Source organism: Macrotis lagotis, chromosome X (genome assembly GCF_037893015.1).
Source record: "Macrotis lagotis isolate mMagLag1 chromosome X, bilby.v1.9.chrom.fasta, whole genome shotgun sequence".
NCBI classification, from domain to species: Eukaryota; Metazoa; Chordata; class Mammalia; order Peramelemorphia; family Peramelidae; genus Macrotis; species Macrotis lagotis.
This window is the reverse complement of record NC_133666.1, coordinates 548,074,176-548,094,729: the sequence shown is the minus strand read 5'-3', so window position 1 is coordinate 548,094,729 and position 20,554 is coordinate 548,074,176.

Here is a 20,554-nt window from a genome sequence, read left to right as displayed (position 1 = left end):
ATGTGTGTATACATGATAGATACATACATGCATTGTATACATAATGTGTATATGTGTATAAATGATAGATACATATATTTATATGAGTGCATGAATGTGTATGTTCAATCCCTTACAAGAAAATAAAATATGCATTGATGCAGATACTGCTGTAATAATCTATAATCTATTCTTGGGTAAAGTTACACACAAACATATAATAACATATTACCCATATACACATGTGTATATATATGCATACATATATATGTGTGTTATATTAGATGACCCCAAACCCTTCTAGCTTTAGATCTATTATTATAAATTTGTATGGACATGGATGTATGTCTAAAAGTATCTATTGTGTCAATGTAGTAAGTGATTATAAAAAACTTTATGCACCTTAGGACCTCAAGTTAATTCTGTGCTCTCTTTCCATATCTGTAAAATACGGTTCCTTATACCTGCTCCCCTTGCAACTTGTTCTGCTTCCCTCAATCATCTGGGGGCTAAAATATATGTGTGGGTTTAAAGAGAAACACAGACTTATATGTCTCATATCCTCTTTAAAGGCGATAGGATGTAGCAGAAAGAGGATTGGATTTGAAGTTAAACTAAGTTGAAATTCTAGCATTTCTGACCAAGGGCAAGTCATTTCTCCTCTCTGCAGCTAGGTTTACTCATTTATAAATTAATGTGTTAACCTAAGATGGGGGTTCTCAACCTGGGATCTGTGAACTTTAAAACATTGTGAGAAGGGCTCCATAGTTTTCAACAAAATATCAAAAAAAGATCCATGACAAAAAAAAAGTCTTAAGAATCCCTAAAATAGGGGCAGCTAAGTGGCACAGTGGATAGAGTATCGGACCTGGAGTCAGGAAGACCTGAGTTCAAATCCAGCCTCAGACACTTAATAATTACCTAGCTGTGTGGCCTTGGGCAAGCCACTTGATCCCATTGCCTTGCAACATCTAAAATTAATAATAAAAGAATCCCTAAAATAAATGATCTCATATGTCCCTTCCAATTCTTATCCTTTTTTTTTCTTAAGTAAAAGAGTTTTATGGTTAAAACATACATTAGGAAAATTTCTTAGGCTAAATAATACTAGTGATGGTGATGAAGATGTAACAAGTCTTTTATTTAATTATTTTTTAGTTTTTGCAAGGTAATAGGGTTAAGTGGCTTGCCCAAGGCCACACAGCTAGGTAATTATTAAGTGTCTGAGGGCAGATTTGAGCTCAGGTCCTCCTGACTCCAGGGCAGGTGCTCTATCCACTGTGCCACCTAGTCACCCCATGTGACAAGTCTTAATAGATAGAATGCAAGACTTAGAGTAAGGAAGACCAGTGTTCAAATCTCTTTTTTAAGTTATCAACATATTTTTTCCTTTGAAAAAACTTATTAATCTATTTAATGTTCATGCATTAAATTGACAAGAATATCAACAATACTTTTGAGTTCCAATTTTTTTTTCTTCTCCTTTCCCATCCATTCCCCTCCCCAAGAGAGCAAGTAATTTGATATATATTGTTAACCAAGTTTTTACTGAGTTGTCTCTAACCTGATTGTGATAAAACATGTCAGGGACAGACAGGGACAAAGTGCCAGTAAATCATACAGCAGTTTATTAATTACTTTCTTTGCTAGGAATCAATTTGCAAATCATGAAATTACTCTATTTCTTGGAGCTCCACCATGCTGTTGTAGAGCCAAATAATATGATCATAAGTAGGTATGTGGCTCAAAGAACTGTAAGTTTTGATGCTTCATTGATCTTTCTAGGATAAGCCCATCATGTAGAACAATACTACAATTACATCACTTGTGACCATCCAAGTCCTGTGGGAATAGCTGAGTCGATTGTATAATTTTGAGGTTACATACAGGTCAAGTTATACTGATACACCTCATTTAACACAGGCAAATATAGTTTGTTCAGGGCAGGGCATACCTATCATGATTGATGGTGGCTTCTATTCACTGTTTCCTCAAGTCTGGAGCCTGCTTGTGAAAAAGGTCCTCAGGAAATTAAATTATTATTATTACCTTCATTATACATAGCATATTAATATAAAACCAAAATTTTTGACAAGGTTATACATGTATAATCATGTTAAATTTATTTCCATATTTTGTTGTGAAAGAAGAATTAGAACAAAAGGAAAAAATAAAAAAATTTTAAAGTGAAAATAATATGCTTTGGCCTGCACTCAGACTTCATAGTTTTTTGGTTTTATTTTTGGTAAAGCAATGGGGTTAAGGGACTGCCCAAGGTTCATACAGCTAGGAAGTATCAAGACCAGATGTGAACTCAGGTCCTCCTGAATCCTCTGTGCCTTCTAGCTGCTCTACAGACTCCATAGTTCTTTCCTCTGGACTGGATGGGATTTCCCATCACATCTTTTTGGAATCATCTTCATTGTATTGTTAAGAAGAGCTAAGTAGCTAGGTCTATCATAATTAATCCCTGTGTTTCAATCTTGCACTTGATTGACTCTTACTACTAAGTGACTGAGAACAAATCATACTTAAACGCTCTGAACTTCAGTTAATTTCCTAAGATTTATCTACTAAATTATAACCAGAAAGTGACTTGGTTCAGTGAAAGGAATTCTTACACCAATGAAATCACAGAACGTAGACAATGAAGTAATGGAGATAATATGCAGTGTTTTTACATTTGCATAAGAGATAAGCGTTAATTAAAGTGCTTGCCTTAGAAATAAAGAGGAGAGGACCAATGAAAAAGACATTGTAGTAGTATTATAGTAGCCTCAGCAACTGGATATATAAATTTTTCATAGTTCATTAAGTATGCAAAGGGTTTATACAGGTTATCTGATCCTACCTACAATCCTGTGAGGTAAATACACCTCTATTTTAGAGGTGAGACTATCAGGCTGAGACAGATAAAATGATTTACCTATAGCCTGGCATCTAGTAAATGTCAGAATTTTCCTTCAAACCTATCTCTTTAGTATTCAAGCCTAATCAGTGCTTTTTATACACATCATATTGGTTCTTAAGGAAGAAATTTGGGATGGGATGAGGAAAAGATTATTCTAAAGTTACAAATCTAGCTGTTGCTGGGAGGATAGTAGTGCCATCAACAAAAAGAGAGATGGGACAGCTAGGTGGCATAGTGGATAAAGCACCGGCCTTGGAGTCAGGAGTACCTGGGTTCAAATCCGGTCTCAGACATTTAATTACCTAGCTGTGTGGCCTTGGGCAAGCCACTTAACCCCATTTGCCTTGCAAAAAAAAAAAAAAACTTAAAAAAAAAAAAGATTTGTTCTAGAAGATTTAAAATGGGAGATAACTATGAAAGATACTTCTTGAATTTTAAATTCAAATCTCCAATTAAACACAATCTAGTACTATTAATGGGATGTTAGCTCCTTGAGAAGAGGGACTACTTCATATCTGTCTTTGTAGGCCATTTGCCTAGCCCAGAAAAGGCACTCTATAAATCAGGTGTATCCAAGCAGCCCATTTGCCTTGCAAAAACCTTAAAAAAAAAGAGAGAGAGACATTAGTGTTAAGGATATCTTTTGTTTAATTTGTTGAATTCAGTAATGAGTTCTCTTTCAAATATGTTGAATTTGAGCTGCTTGTGGGACCTATAGGTCCCACTTGTAAATGCAGCTACTTAGGTGACAGTTAAAATTTTGTATTGAAACTCTGGGGAGAGGTTGGGTTGTGTCCTTACCAGTTTTGGAAACATTAAGCACTTTTTTGGTTTCTCTTTACCCTTTTCTGGGAAAGTTGGCACAGTTGCTAACACCACTTGGTTGAACTTCAAGTTATCAACTATAATCCTTTTGATGAGGAGGACCATTGTATTTGCTCACTATGCCTTCCAAGCCCCCTGCCATATGAGCTGCTGTCAGATATTGATCTGTGTTTTATTTTTGTTTCCCTAGAACTTGGCACATATTAAAAACTTAGTAAATGTTTTTTTTTTCATTTACCCATACATAGAGTGTACAGAGTACTGTACTAGGTGATGGAGAATATACAGAATTTAGATAAGACACAGTCCCATCTCTTCTAGAGCTTATCATATCCAGAAACTAAGTTCCCACATTACTAAAGGGAGCGGGTTGTAACCTTGGAGATGAATAATATATAGACAGATAAATTTTCTATAGCTACTACTCCCCATCTTCTCAGTTGAGAATTATTCCTTTTATTTCTTTTTAAAAATATATTTTATTTAATCCAATATGATATTATACCTCTGATGTCAAGTCATGTTGCAAAAGATAACACAAAAAATCTCAAGAAAGATAAAGTGAAAAAAAAAAAAGTAGGCTTCAATCTTTACTTAGAGTTCTTTACTTCGAGTCTCTCCCTGACAATATATAGCAAATTTCAACTTGGGTCCTTTGGAATTGTCTTGGATAATTGTCTTGATCAGAGTAGCTAAGTCTTTTTTCACTTGATCACTATTACAGTAATGCTGTTAATCTATACAATATTCTTTAAAAAATTAAAGAAAAATGTGTATAATATTCTCCTAGTTCTATTGAATTCACTTTGCATAATTCATATAAAATTTCCCATGTTTTTCTGAAACCATCCTGCTCATCATTTCTTATAGTACAATAGTGTTCCATCACAATCATATACTTATTTTTTCAACCATCCCCAATTGATGGACAAAGACTTCCAATTCTTTGTCATCACAAAAATAACTGCTATAAATATTTTTATATAAATTGGTTTTTTCTATTTTCTCCAAACTCTTTATAACATATACTTAGTGACAGTGTAGAGTCAAAGGGTCAAATATAATTTTATAGATCTTTGGACCTAGTTCCAAATTGTCCTCTAGAATGGTTGGAGAAGATCACAAATCTACCAAAAGTTTATTAATGTCCCTCTTTTTTTCACATCATGCTTCATAATCCAATGAAAAAAAAAAATGGAGACTATCAACCCAGAGCTTCTCCTTCTCTCCTCTTGTATCACATAATTTAAATGCTTTCTTCCTTTTCTTTATCCATCTCACATAAATAGATGATCTTTTTCCTTTCCAAGTAGAAGTGATCCCATTCCATCTTGTCTTCTCCAGCATATTGCCCATTTTATCATACTAACTTTATAACTAATCTTCAATCTCTCAGAATCTAGCGGATGCTTCCTACTTCCTTTCAAACATGCTTTTCTCTCTTCTATCCTTCAAAAACCTTTTTCTTAATCTTTCTATCCCTCCTATATGTCTTTTTTTTTTAGGTTTTTTCAAGGCAATGGGGTTAAGTGGCTTGCCCAAGGCCACACAGCTAGGTAATTATTAAGCATCTGAGGGTGGATTTGAACTCAGGTACTCCTGACTCCAGGGCTGGTGCTCTATCCACTATGCCACCTAGCCGTCCCTCCCATCCCTACTATATATCTTCCTATTTCTCTACTCTTATGTGGTTAAATTCTTCAGAAAAGCTATCTTCAATAGATACCTACCCTTTCTTCTTACTGTCTTCTTAACTCTTTTCAGTCTGCCTTCTGACCTCTTAATTCTCTTTTCTCCCAAGTCTCAAATGATTTCTTTATTGCCAAATCTAATATTTTTCAATCCTCATCCTTCTTGGCTTCTCTGTAGTTTTTGAAATGAGTGATCACTCTCCTCTCTCTAGGTTTCCACAACTTCTTTCCTGGTTCTGATCACTCCTCTTATTCTTTTGTTAAATCTTTACCTAGGTCATACTTCATAACTGAGTATGGGGTTCTATCCTGAGACTTCTTCTTCTAGACTGTTTCATTTGGTGATATTATCAGTCCCATTGTTTCAAATATTACCTCTATGAAAATGACTCTCAGATCTGCTTGTCTAGCCCTGACCTCCCCTAACTGCCGGTTTCTCATCTCCAACTGCCTATTGTATATTTTGAACTGAAGTTTGAACTGAAGAGGAGATCCTGTAGACATCTTCGTTGCTTCCCCCAAACCATCCTGACTTCTGAACTTTATTGGATTTGAGGACACAATCATCCTCACAATCACCCTGGCTTGCAAACTAAGTGTCATCCTCATTTCCTCACTTTCTCTCACTTCCCATATCTAATCTCTTGCCAAGAATTGTTGGTGTTCAACTCTCAGGAGATGGGCAACTTTCTTCATCATTGATCTTCTGGAATCATGCCTGGGCATTGAATTTATCTGAATTCCTAAGCCTTTTGAAGTTTTATGTCTTTCCAATATTTTTATTGTTTAAATTGTTCTCCTATTTCTATTCAGTTTACTCTGTGTCGGTTATTCAAGTCTTTCTAGATGTTTCTAAAACCATCCTTTTCCTATGGCACAATGAAGTTTCATTATATTCATATTCCATAATTCTTTTCAACCATATAGTTCTTTATTACTACAAAAAAACTTGCTTCTCTCTGCCATCTTGGCTGGAAGTCCAAAAAAGAGATACTCTTAACTTTTTTTGTACACATGGTTACTTTTTGTCTTTAATCTTTCTGGGGTAGAGACCTAAAAATGGCATTACTATGTCAAAAAGAAGCATTCAGTTTTGTAGCTTTGGGAGAATAGTTCCAAAATGCCTGGACCAATTCACAGTCCTATTCACGGTGCATTAATGTGTATGTTTTCCCTCAGCCCCTGCAAAAATTGTCATTTCTATTTTTGTCAATTTTTCCAGTCTCAGATATGGGAACATGAAGCTTCTAAAAACTTTTAATTTTCTCTAATAGCTTGTGACTTGAAGGATTTGGGGTTATTGATAGCTTTGATTTCTTCCTTTGAAGTCTATTCATATCCTTTGATCTTTTATCACTTGGAAAATGATGCTTATTCTTAATAAATCTGAATCAGTACCTTATATATGCTGGTTTATAAGACCTTTACTAGGGAGAAACTTGTGAGAATTTTTCCCCCCATGAACTGTTTCTTGTCTAATCTTAGCAATCTCCAACCTATATCCCTTTTACAAATGATTTTAATTTAACATTATCAGTTGACTGAAAATTCTCCTCTCATTCCATCTACCCACACTACCATTAAAAAGGAAAGAAAAATAAAACCATGTAAAAATATTCATAGTTAAGCAAAACAAATTCCTACATTGACACTGTCTCTATCTCTTTCTAATCATACATACATTTATGTGCATATATATTTACATATATATATATATACATGGACACATATATTCAACTTGTCTGTGTGTATAAATCTATATCTATTTGTCTCTATGCATCCTGAGTCCATTACCTCTCTGTTAGGAGGTGAGGAGCATATTTACTGAGTCCTCCCGAATTCGTGTTATTTATTGTATTGAACAGAGTTCCCTGCCTCCCTTTATAAATAGTGGCTTGATCAGAGCCTCTGGCAATGTGGAGAACTCCAGCCTATGGCCAAAGAGAATCCCATAGGCTTTGCTGAGCAGTTCTAACTCAGCCTCTGTTTATGCAGATTAGAATATCCAAAGCTGTATCAAGTCATGGTTTGTCTTAATTGGAAAAGGAGGAACTAAACTTCATTCCATAAAGGAATGAAGGACCCTTCTTGCAATCCTGATCATTCAGTATGACTAGGTTCTGGGGGAGGGTTGACAGGAGAGGCGGCAATAGAAAAGGAAATACAAAGGCTAGGCCTGTCATCCCCATCACTCCCTCCAATTGAAGATATGTCCTTGCTCATACATGGGCAAGATGTGTCTGCTCCAATTGACACCCATGCCACACTCTCAGTTTTAAACTTTCTGCCTTCCCCACTCCCCTTCCCCAATGTCTAGAGAGCATTCCAGTTGTGGGGATTGCTAATAGGACCATTACAGCCCATATTTCAGAACCACTCTCCCTTTAATTGAAGAGATCAGTGTCTTTCATCCTTCTGCCCTGGTCCCTGAGGCCCCTAGGCTGGCTATTTGATTTGACCCAGGAGGGAAAAATGTGTCCTTGTGTCCTTTGTCCCCAACACCTTCCTTAACCCCTTTCAACCATCAGGTTCTTAATCAAGTTCCCTCCACTTTGTGTGTTATAAATGCTATAGACTCATTTACCTTTGATAAAGGAGGGAATGTAATTGGTGTAATCACACTTAATGCCAACACCTAAATGGTGTAAAATGAGCAAGGGACTTTAGAACATGACTGTAATATACCTGAATGCTTTGCTTTATCCACCTAAATCACACACACCCCCCCCCAGAGGACTTGAAGGAAATGCCTTTAGAAAGAGCAAACTTTGACTGGTACATGATGGACCCTGCCTCAAAAATGAGGAAGCAGATTTGCTTGCTGATTTTGGCATCACTATCACGAAAAGTGGCTGAAGCTTAATCAATACCTGATGCCTATTTAGCACAACCTGAAGTCAAGGCAGTAGCCAGGCCTTGTGAATTAAAAGAGAAAAAAGGATCAATATCCACACTAACAGCAGGTATGCATTCAGAGTGGCTATTGACTTTGAGTTTTTATAAACAATGGGGATTCTCTACCGCCTCAGATTAACCCATTAAAAATCAGAAACAAGTTTCCCATCTATTGGACTATTTACTGATTCCCCAGACCATAGCAGAAATTAAAATTCCAGGGCACAGTTGAGAAAATAACATTAAAGTCCATGAAAATGACTTGGCTGACCAATCAGCTAAAATTTCCAATCAGAAAAGACTTCAAAAGGAAGGATGGGGCAGCTAGGTGGCATAGTGGATAAAGCACCAGCCTTGGAGTCAGGAGTACCTGGGTTCAAATCCGGTCTCAGACACTTAATAATTACCTAGCTGTGTGGCCTTGGGCAAGCCACTTAACCCCATTTGCCTTGGAAAAACCTAAAAAAAAAAAAAAGGAAGGATACAAAGTGCAAAGTTGATAAGACTATGGGAATATGGGTTAGCCCAAATGGATTTATAGAACTCCCTAAGAACTTATTTCTCCCTAAAATGGAACACTCATTCATCCAGCTACTGGGGATCTGATGTGCAAGAAGAGTTTGCTTGAAAATACTGGTGGAGGAGTTTTCATAGAGTTGCTATCCCTGCCTGTGAGATGTGCCCTACTTGCCCCAAGCACAACACATCCTAGGCATTGAAGCCAGTTCAAGGGCAGTTTCTTCTTCAAGATATACCTTTTGAAACCTGGCAGATAAACTTCATCTACCTGTCATCTAACCTGGATTACAAATATGCTTTAGCTATGGTCTGTGTGTTTTCCCAGTGGGTGGAAGTGTCTTCCTGTGTTACTGACAAAGACTCTGGGGTAGCAAAAACCTTCTCAGGAAAAATCATACCTTTATGGGGGTTCCTAAAGAAATACATAGTGATAGAGGTACCCATTTCCCAGGCGTTAGCTAAATTACTTTCATCTTAGCCTTAGTGTCTATCACCCCCAAGAATCAGGAATGGTTGAAAGAGTTAGTGGGATACTTAAGACACCCCCTTGCTAAATTTTCTGAGGAGTTGGGTATCCCCAGGCCTAAAGTCCTCCCATTAGCTTTGCTAGACCTTAGATCAGGCTATTTGACTCTCATAAGCTTAGTCCCTATGAGATAGTAGCAGGATGCCCAATGTGACTGTACCCATGGGTAGGAAGCATAACAACTAAAGGCTCTCTCTTACAGAACTATATTGGGTTGGCATGGAAAATATTAGAGACTTACCAACTTATCTCACAGTCTTATTCTTTAGAAATCCCACCGTGACTCAGTCTCTGATCCAACCTGGTGACTGAGTCTACTGGAGAAGATATCTCCTAAAACATTCCTTGGAGCCTGGGTAGAAAGTTCCCTTCAAAGTCCTGCTCACCACTCCCATTGTTGCCAAGCTCCAGAGAGTGGAGTTCTGGATGCACCTGACATAACTTAAAAGGGCAGTACCACCCGCTTGGATTGTAGAGCCCACAGATGACCTGACCTTGAAGTTCAAATGGAGTCCAAAGCAGCTGACATCTGAAGTAGACTATGGACCCAAGAAACTGGGTGAGGGTTGATGGTTGCAGTTACCCCCTTATGATCTAAGACTTTTCTTTCTCCTTGCTACTACCCACATAGTTTTAATGATTCATGGAAGTAGCAGGTTTTTTTCTTCCCTAAATATAGTCAAGTTTTAGTAGTAGTAATAAATTGTTTCTATTTAAGCATAAAATCCATGTGACTGTAATTTGTTATGAGTTTTGATTATTGGATAGTTGTCTGAATTGTCATAAAGCCAATAATAGGAAATGGCATGTGTGGCAATCTGAGGACTGCTAAAATAGATGTCTGTGTCTGGAAAAGGCATGACTTAGGACACAGCCTGGGTAGGATCCTCCTGACTCTTTTTTCTGTTACGCTATTTCCTTTCCAGAAAAGGAAAATTCCCTACTTGGTGAATCTTGAGTATGACATTTAATACTCTGTGGCTACATAATTGACTCATGTCTGGAACCAAAGAGAGCTAAGGGAATTTTTCCCTTGTCATATTATAGCTATGTCCCTCTTTTTTATAGCAAATTTCTATAATTAAGAAGTTTTATAAATACAAATTTAAATCTATACAAATATATTAGGTAATTGACAAATCTAAATCTTCATTCTATAAGGTATTCTACCTCACATTAACCAAAAGGAGCTAATGTCAAGAGAATTTTGATTGATATTGATTAATATGATATGCATACTTAATTTAATAATAATAATTTAGTTTCTAGAAATCCTTTTATCAGGCAGACTTTGACCCTGGAAAATAGTGAAAACAAATCAGCCAGAGTAGTTATGAAAAGTCCTATATCCTTTTGTCCTATATCCTTCACAAGTAAAGTGAATCAGAAAACCATATACTTTACCCAAGAAAAAATAATATATACCCCCAAGACTATACAATCAACTTAGTTATTCCCATAGGACTTGAGGACACCTGTGTTGTCCTACTTTGATGATCACAATTGTTATAATTGTTATATTGTCTTTCACAGGTGGGATTGTCCTAGAAAGATCACTCAAGCCCCCAAACTGCTTATTCTATGATCCACTTTCCCCCCTCCCTTCCCATTTGTGATCATTGTGAGGAATTATCGGGTGTTTGATTTCTGCTGGCTATAAGAGACTATTAGTTAAAATATATATATTGTAAAGACTGGGGTCTATTTATGGCTATTGAATAGGAAAGATACTAAGTCTATGTGCAGGAATATGATAATAAGACAAAAAGGGAAACAAAGGAATTGACCCCCACCAAGTACTGACCTAAAGATGTTAAACCTGAGATTAGACCAAGACCTACTCCAACTAGTCCTGGGTTAACCCAGGGTCTTTGACCTATGCGAGTACACTTGATTAATGAGGTCCATATATATTACTATACACTCCTCCTGTGATGATTAAGACTCATCAGGATAACATGCATGATCCCAGCGGGGAAAACATATTGAAGAGTGTTATGGGATGGGTGTATCAATTAGATTTGCTCCTGACTATTCAGACCAATGGCTGGCTTGTGGGGGAGGAGACAGTCTTTCAAATTCACAGTTCAAGGCTTTTTCCCCATTAGGGAAAATTAATACAACTTTCCTGCAGGAAAGTTAATAAAAGCCATTTCATCATTCCAGACTAAGTTTTTATAATTATGAGTCATTTATAACAATCTTGTATATGATATCTAAATCCACTGGAGCAAGGTATAGTTCTGATTAGGAGAAATCCCATGATTTGCAAATTGGCTTCTTTCAAAGAAAGTAATTAATAAAACTGCTACATGATTTACTAGTACTCTCTCTTTAGCCTGCTCTGACATGCCCAAGTTAGAGACATGCTCAGTAAAAATTCTGTTAACAACCTATATTTAAAAATGATCAGTTAGAAACTGCTGAGTATGTGAATATGGTATCCTAGTGTTAAAAATAGTCTTGAATGCTTGTATAATATTCTACTCAATACAGAGATATCCTCTAAAACATCCCAAGAAGTCTCTACCTAAGAATAAGAAACTGGTGAGAAAAAGCCATGAGAAAGAGGCTTTGCATTTGCAAAAATGGGGGATTCAATAGTTTTTTTAAAGAGATTTGTATTTCCTCTTCCTTTGTTTTTTATAAACAGATGCCAAAATTTGATGCCATTTTTATATTGAATAAGGCAACTACTGCTGAGAGGAATTTCCTTAATCAGTTAGACCTTATATAAAGTGATATTAACTTAACAAAAAAATAAAGATGAAAACTAGTCATTGGGAATGAGCCATGGAAGGCCCCTTGATGTTGGAAAATTTTAGGTAGACTTTGTACTGTGTTATAGGCTTCATGAAAGTAGGAACCATTCTTAGTTATTTTTTTTTTGTTTCAGTCCCTAGTTCAATGCATTGCACACAAAATCAACTGTTAACTGTAAGGATAGGATAATGTTTCAAATACATTCAATAATGTAATTGTGCTCTAGTTTATTTAACTTTTTTTTTTAGTTTTTTTTTTTGCAAGGCAAATGGAGTTAAGTGCTTTGCCCAAGGCATCACAGCTAGGTAATTATTGTCTGAGACCGGATTTGAACCCAGGTACTCCTGACTCCAGGGCCGGTGCTTTATCCACTGCACCACCTAGCCGCCCCTTGCTCTAGTTTATTAATATCTCTCAAAATCTAGCAACCAAGATAAAAATATCCAGATTTACATGTTCCTAAAGCATAGGGTAAATATTTCCCTGAGCTTAACATTTCCTTCCTTAGATAGTCTTCTTCTCTCCTACTGCTAACCAGTAGACAAGTACTGAGGATAACAAATTGTCACTATCTTTCAACCCTATTCTCTATTCTTCATTCCCATCATCGCCACCTAAATTCCTGGACTTATTGTAGTTCTCTCCTAACTAATCTTCCTAAATCCAGGCTCTCTGCTTCTCTTTATCCATCCTACAGAACTTTTTCTGATTGTTTTACCTAAAATATAGCTATCATGTTTCTCCCTAAGTTCAGAAAACTTCATGGTTCTTCATTGCCTAATTAAATCAAAATTTGTTTGTTGAACATCCAAGACTGATTTCAGTGATTTTAGCTTTACCTTTTGCTTTTTCCATATACTTTCATTGTGCCCCAGACTGGTAAATGAACAATTGCCCATTTCTTGAAAAGGGTTTTTTCTTCAATTCATGCTATTTTGTCTTCCTGTAAAGTTTTCTCCCTCAATCCATTTTTGAAGTTATTGACCAAGCTTCTCTTGTTCCAAATAGATGTGATTTCTCCCTGCTCTGAAGGGGGGAGAAAAGGAAGATAGTGGAACAAATATTTTTTTTTCTTTTTTGGCAAGGCAATCAATATTAAGTGACTTGCCCAGGGTCACACAGCTAGTAAGTGTCAAGGATCTGAGTTTGGATTTGAATTCAGATCTTCCTGAATCAAGGGCTGATTTTCTATCCACTGCACCACCAGCTACCTCGAGAAGAGGCATTTTTAAAGCTCCTATACAAAAGGCACCACGCTAAGCATTTTATAAATATTATCTTTTTTTTTTTTTGATTCTCACAACAACCCTGGGAAGTCAGTGTGTCATCATTTTTCCCATTTCACAAGTTGAGGAAAGTAAGGCAAATTGAAATTAAGTCATTTATCAGAAAGCACAATGATCAATGTTGGAAAGGATATGGAAAACCTGGGACACTAATACATTGTTAGTGAAGCTGTGAACTCATCCAACCTTTCTGGAGAGTAATTTGGAATTACACCCAAAGGGCAACAAAAATGTGCATACCATTTGATCCAACTATACCACTACTGGGTCTGTCTACACCCTGAAGAGATGATGAAAAAGGGTAAAAACATCACTTGTACAAAAATATTTATTGTTTGTGCTGGCAAAGGATCAGAAATCAAGTAAATGTCCTTCAATTGGGGAATGGCTTAACAAACTGTGGTATATGTATGTCATGGAACACTATTGTTCTATTAGAAAACAGGAGGGATGGGAATTCAGGGAAGCCTGGAGGGATTTGCATGAACTGATGCTGAGGGAGATGAGCAGAACCAGAAAAACACTGTACACCCTAACAGCAACATGGGGGTGATGATCAACCTTGATGGACTTGGTCATTCCATCAGTGCAACAATCAGGGACAATTTGGGGCTGTCTGCAATGGAGAATACCATCTGTATCCAGAGAAAGAACTGTGGAATTTGAACAAAGACCAAGGACCTTTAATTTAGGAAAAAACCCTGATATCTTATTATGTAATCTTGCTATCTCTTATACTTTATTTTTCTTCCTTAAGAATATGATTCTCTCATCACATTCAATTTGGATCAATGTATACCATGGAAACAATGTAAAGACTGGCAAATTGCCTTCGGGGGGGTAGGGAAGCAAGATTGGGGGGGGGGGGTTGTAAAACTCAAATAAAATCTGTATGTCCATAAAAAAATTAATTCATTTACCTAGCAACTTGATTCCTGACTGAATTTCAGAGATATATTTTCAATTTGTTCAAGACACTTTTACATTGTAACCTTTTATTAGTTTTGAATATATCTCATGCTTTAGATTATAATAGTTCTTTGATGACTGAGACCATATATTATTCTTCTTTGTGTCCCCCACAGCCAATAACACGAGACTTTGCACACAGTCTATACTACATGATATTTTTTGGATGAAGGGTTGAATCACTCATGATCTCAAAAAGATTTCCATGAAATCTTCAAATTAAATAAAAGAAAATAATTAGAAGTTTTTGTCCTGAAAACTCTGTTATATAATGAGTTAGACTTTGTATCATACTTGAAAAATGCAATAACATACATTAAAACAGATATAGGGGCAGCTAGGTGGCATGGTGGATAGAGCATGGAGTCAGGAATACTTGAGTTCAAATCCAACCTCAGACACTTAGTAATTACCTAGCTGTATGGCCTTGGGCAAGCCACTTAACCCCATTTGCCTTGCAAAAACTAAAAAAGAGAGAGAGAGAGAGAGAGAGAGAGAGAGAGAGAGAGAGAGAGAGAGAGAGAGAGATATGGAAAGCAAAAAAACCCCCACTTTATTCAACTAAAACTGATTTGAATTTCTTTTACCAACTGCACACTGTCCATTTATGCCCTTGCATTATGAGAGAAACACTCTAGAAACTTTAAAACTCTAGATAAATGTGAATTGTGAAACAACTAATTTGTTTCAAAGAGCTTACTAATGATACCTGCTAGACAGTAGCTGTACTGCTTGGACAAGCTAAAAAAATATTGAATGCTGATAAATTTGTTGCCTTGCTTTCTTAACTAGTCTATGGATTTTAGCCAATATTAACCTGGCCTGTGGCCCCTTCAGATAGGTGGAGGGGAGAAGAAATTCCAATATGACACGTATTGCATTACACAATACTTTCTTCATGTAATTATGACTGTATGGTGACCCTACTTGCTATTTCTTCTATACAAGGTTCATTTCCTCTCTATCTTTGTTCAGTTTATAGTCTTCCTCTTTTCCTGTCTCCCACAATCCTGCTTCTTTCAAAGCTCAGATCAAATGCTACTTCCTACATAAAGTCTTCACTAATCATTCCAATTACTATTACTTTGTATATATGTTTATCTGTATGTGTTGGTTCTTTCCCTTAAAAGAAAAAAAACTCCCTATGAACAATACCTTTATTTTTCTCTTTGTATTCATAGCTCTTAGAATGGTTCCTAGAATATAGAAGTTACTCAAAAATGTTTAAGTTTTCTGTATTTCATGCATTATGCTAGGTACTATATGAGAATCAAAAGTAAAAACTTGGCCCCGTCCCTGAAGAAGCTAATAGTTTAGTAGGAAGAAAAATTCTACCACTACAAAGCTATAATAAAATTATAATACGTAATATAAAAATTTATTAGATAGGGGGCAGCTAAGTGGCACAGTGGATAGAGTGCCAGGCCTGGAGTCAGGAGACCTGAGTTCAAATCCAGCCTCAGACACTAAATAATTACCTAGTTGTACGACCTTGGGCAAGTCACTTAACCCCATTCTCTTGCAAAAACAAAAAACAAACAAAAAAGCCAATTAGATAATTATGCTAAACAAAGGGCTATGTGGGGTCCAGAAAAAATAATTTTCATCAGGGTAAATTGGGAAGAACTAGAGAGCATGACATTTAATTTTGAACTTTATAGGATGAAAAGAAATTTACCAGATGAAGGGGGCATTCTAGACATTAGGAAAAGCCTGAAAAAATGGCATGGAGATATGAAAACTCTTTAAGTATTGGAATAGTGAATTGTTCAGTTTCAATACAGAGTACAGGGAGTAATGAGATGAAGCTGGAGAGACAGAGTAATAGAGGACAATGAAGGTCAAAACAATAGAAGCTGAACTTTACTAAGCAACAAGAAGCCACTGGTGATTTTGAAGTGACCAAATCTATGCATAAAAGATTTTTATGGATAATAAGAGAAGTGATTAAGTGAGAAAAAATATCTTTGTATCAACTTATCAACTTTTCCAATAAAGGTTTGGAACCATAAACCACATACACATATATAACACAGCCTTTCCACAATAGATAAATATTTGGTCAAAGGAGGTAAACAAAGAGTTCTCAAAAGAACTATAAGGTATTCACAACTACATGAAAAATGCTCCAAATTGTATTAATACATATATAATAAAAAATACAAATTACAACAACTCTGAAATTTCACCTCATAACTTGAAAATTGACAAAAAATGACCAAAAATGACAACAGTCATTGTTAGAAGGGATGTGAGAAGATAGGCGCATCAATTCTTTGGTGGTAAAACTATGAAATAGTGCAACCACTTTGTAAATGAATCAACACTGGGACTAAACATCTGGGAATCCAAGTTCTTGGCCCTGTTCTGCCATTAATTAGTTAAGTAAACTTGGGTAAAACATTTAGCTTTTCTGGGACTTGCTTCTCTCACCTGTAAAACAGGTTAGAATTTAACCCATAGATTCAATCCCTTGTCAGTTATAGAATTGTTCAGCTAGAAAGGGAATTCCTGACTATCTAGTGCCCAGTAAATAACAGATAAGGATTCAAATTTAAATACTTAAGTACAGTAAAGACAAACACCAACTATTGCTGGGCCATGTACTGTTGAACATTTTTTTTTATTTTTGCAAGGCAATTGGGTTAAGTGACTTGTCCGCGGTCACATAGGTAATAATTATCTGAGTTTAAATTTGAACTCATGACCTCCTGACTCCAAGACCAGTGCTCTATCCACTGCGCCATCTAGCTGCCCCCATTGAACATTTTTATCCATAGTTAGATAAAGGCATAAGTGACATGCTTAAAAAATCTGCAGATGATATAAAACTATGAGAATAGCTGATACGTGTGATAAAGGTCCCAATACACCAGAATATTGGATAGAATCTATTTGTGCCCTTTCCTTAATGTGCATGCTGTTCCAAAAATGTAGTTTACAACCCATACTTTTCTTTGCATATGGTATAACCATTCCATTTTTCTCCTGTAAACTATTCATAAGAGTTTTACTCAGTATCCTGGGGATCTTGCTCTAATTCTTTGCCATTGCATAGATAACAGTGGAGAATATGGGGTGTGTATTGCTTATCCCTCACTCCCCACACTTGCCTGGCTTATTACTTCCTTTTCTTAATGTCATAAGAAGTTTAATAGAGTTAGACATAAAATCTTACACATGGGTGAAAGAAAACCAAAAGGACAAGATAATAAAATTGAGCAAGACAACAGGGAATTTGAAAATGACCTGCAAGTTTTAGGAAACTGCAGTGGCAATATGTTAAATCTTCTGCAGCATTCAAAAAAAGGTAATGTGATCTAGGGTTACATTAGAAGAAGCTCACTGTTAAGGACAAGAGAGGAACAGCTTTGCTGTTCGCGGTAAGTTGGTGTTGAGTTCTGAGCACCCCATTTTAGTAAGCTGGTGTCAGGAATCCTGTCATAAGATGAGTAACAATTGAAAGAAGTGGGGAACATTAACCTAGAGAAAAGACTCACATTTAGCTTGTGATTCAGATTCATATGAGCATAGATTTGTAGCATGAAAGGACTTTAGAGATATTTACTTTAATTCTACTCTGTTTTACAGGTGCAGAAATAGAGAATCAGAGAAATTAAATGATTTGCCCAAGGTCATGCAGATAGGTAGTTAGAAGTTAATTGTTGGAGGTGGCTAGGTGGCACAGTGGATAGAGCACTGGCTCTGAAGTCAGGAGTACCTGAGTTCAAATCTGGCCTCAGACACAATAATGACCCAGTTGTGTGGCCTTGGGCAAGCCACTCAACCCCAATTAAAAAAAAAAAGTTAATTGTTAGCTCAAGTCCTCTGACACTCAAATTAATACTTTTCTTTTCTTCTTGTACTATGTGTATCTTGGGTATTTGAAGAGATCTAATATATAGGAGATTCAATTTAAGCTGCTTTTCCCCAGAAGGCAGAACTAGGAACAATGAAAAGAAATTGCAAAATCAACTCTAGGCTATGGATGAAGGAAAACTAAGAATTTGGACCATCCATAAGTAAGATTCCTCCTCACTGAAGATCTTCACACAAATGACTGAATGGCTACTTCTCAGATATGTTATAGAAGAAATTCTTGTTCTAGTATAGATAGAATTAGATGGCCTCAGAGGCTCCTTCCAAAATGGTGATTTTTTTTTTTACCTAGAAAGCTGCCATCTTCATTTGTCAATTTATTTTTTGGCTTTTTGCAAGGCAAAGGGGTTAAGTGACTTGCCCAAGGTCACATAACTGGGTCATTATTGTGTCTGAGGCTAGATTTGAACTCAGGTCCTTCTGACTTCAGGGCCTGTACTCTATCCACTGCCACCTAGTTGCCCCTTTATTTGTCCATTTTTTTTGTTTCAAGGCCAAGCTGAAAATAATTTTTTATCAATCAGTACTTTAGTTCAATAGTCCTGGTTTGAGGTGATAAGGGCCTACACCAGGCAAGGACATGTGTGAAAAATTCTATGAAGGTAGAATCAATAGGCCTTAGCAAAAGATTGGTTTTGTGTGTATGTGTGTGTGTGTGTGTGTGTGTGTGTAAGACAGAGAGGTGCTGAGGATACCACCTAGGGTTGTGAGCCCAGGAACTTAGTAAGATATTAATACCCTTCATACTAATAGAGAAATTAGGAAGAAGGTAGTTATAGAAAAATGATAATAAATTTGATTTTGGACATGTGAAATTAAAGATATCTAAAGGGTATCCAGTTCAAGATGTCTAATGAGAAAATGGAAAAAGGAGCCTAGAGTTTAGCAGAGAGATTAAGGCTAGATAGACTCATTAGCAAAGAGATGAGAATTTGATCAATGGAAAATTATGAGATCACCAGGTGGGGTAATACAGCAGGAGAAGAGGACCCAGACTAGAGCCCTATGTGAAACCAAGGTATCACTTAGACAAATGTCCTTTAAAAGAGAATGAAGAGTAGTAAAGTAGGTAAGAGGTAAACCTGGAGAGAGAGTGTGTGTTCTGAAAAATTAGAAGAGAGTATAAAGGAGAGAAGGGTGAATGACATTGTCCCTTATGGTCATGGTGGTTTAAGAAAGACATTAATAAGCTAGAGTGTGTTTAGAACAAGGAAATCAGGACACTGAAAGGCCTTAAAAATCCATTACATTTAAGTATTATTGAAGGAGGTAGGCATGTTTAGGCTGGAAAAAAAAGAAGATTCAGGAAAGGGAATATGATAGCTTTTTTATGAATTTCAATGGCTATCAATGGATCCTTGTAAGGTTATTATTTCTTCTGTAAGTGGACATTTTTGGTTGCTAGAAAGTGCAGGAAAATAAATTTACAAGAAGAAAACAAAAAATTAATAAATAGTTCCTCAGTCAATAAATATTTTTTATTAAATGCCTACTATGTATTGTGTAATAGAGGAGACCACATAGAAATTACTATGTACAAACAGGCTAGTACAAGATAAATTGGAAATAATTAACAGAGGGAAAGTATTAGAACTAAGAACAAGTTGGAAAATCTTTAGCTAGAAGGGGTTTATCTGAGACAAGAAGAAAGCCGGGAGGCTGAGATAAGGAGAGTATTCCAAACATGGGAACAGTCAGTGAAAATGTCTAGTGTTGGGAAATAGAGTATTTTGTGTGTGGAACAACATAGTCATTGTCACTGGATTGAAGAATGTGGAAATAGGAGGCATGGTGAAAGATTTAAGATTGGAAATATGATTGGGGAGAGGAGAACAGATTATAAAGGGCTTTGAGTGCCAAACACAGGATTTTATGTGTGATCCTGTAGATTTTATTGCTACAGGCAGTAGCTTGGTCAGATAGATCTATGCTGAGATTCTGAGGACCTTAAAGAAAACTGCCCTCAGATCAGGGAACTAGGAGGTTTCTTTGAAGGCAAAGAACTAATGGCTACAGAACATTGTGGTTTATCAGATCATTTGCAAATGTTTTCAGAGTTTTAAAGGTTGTAACTGAGACATTCTCCATCAGATGTTTATGGACCATTGGAATATTATTTAAAGACTGCTGGGGTAATACCTAGCAGGAAATGAATCTTTTAAGTTTTATATCATATCTATGTGTGGATCACTGTACACTTTGGGTCATTGTTTATCAGGAGGGTCTTAAGGTATTAGAAACCAGAGAAGGAAAGGAATTTGAGGAAGAAGGCAACCAGGAAAAAAAATAGAAGCAAGGGAAGAGTTGTAGA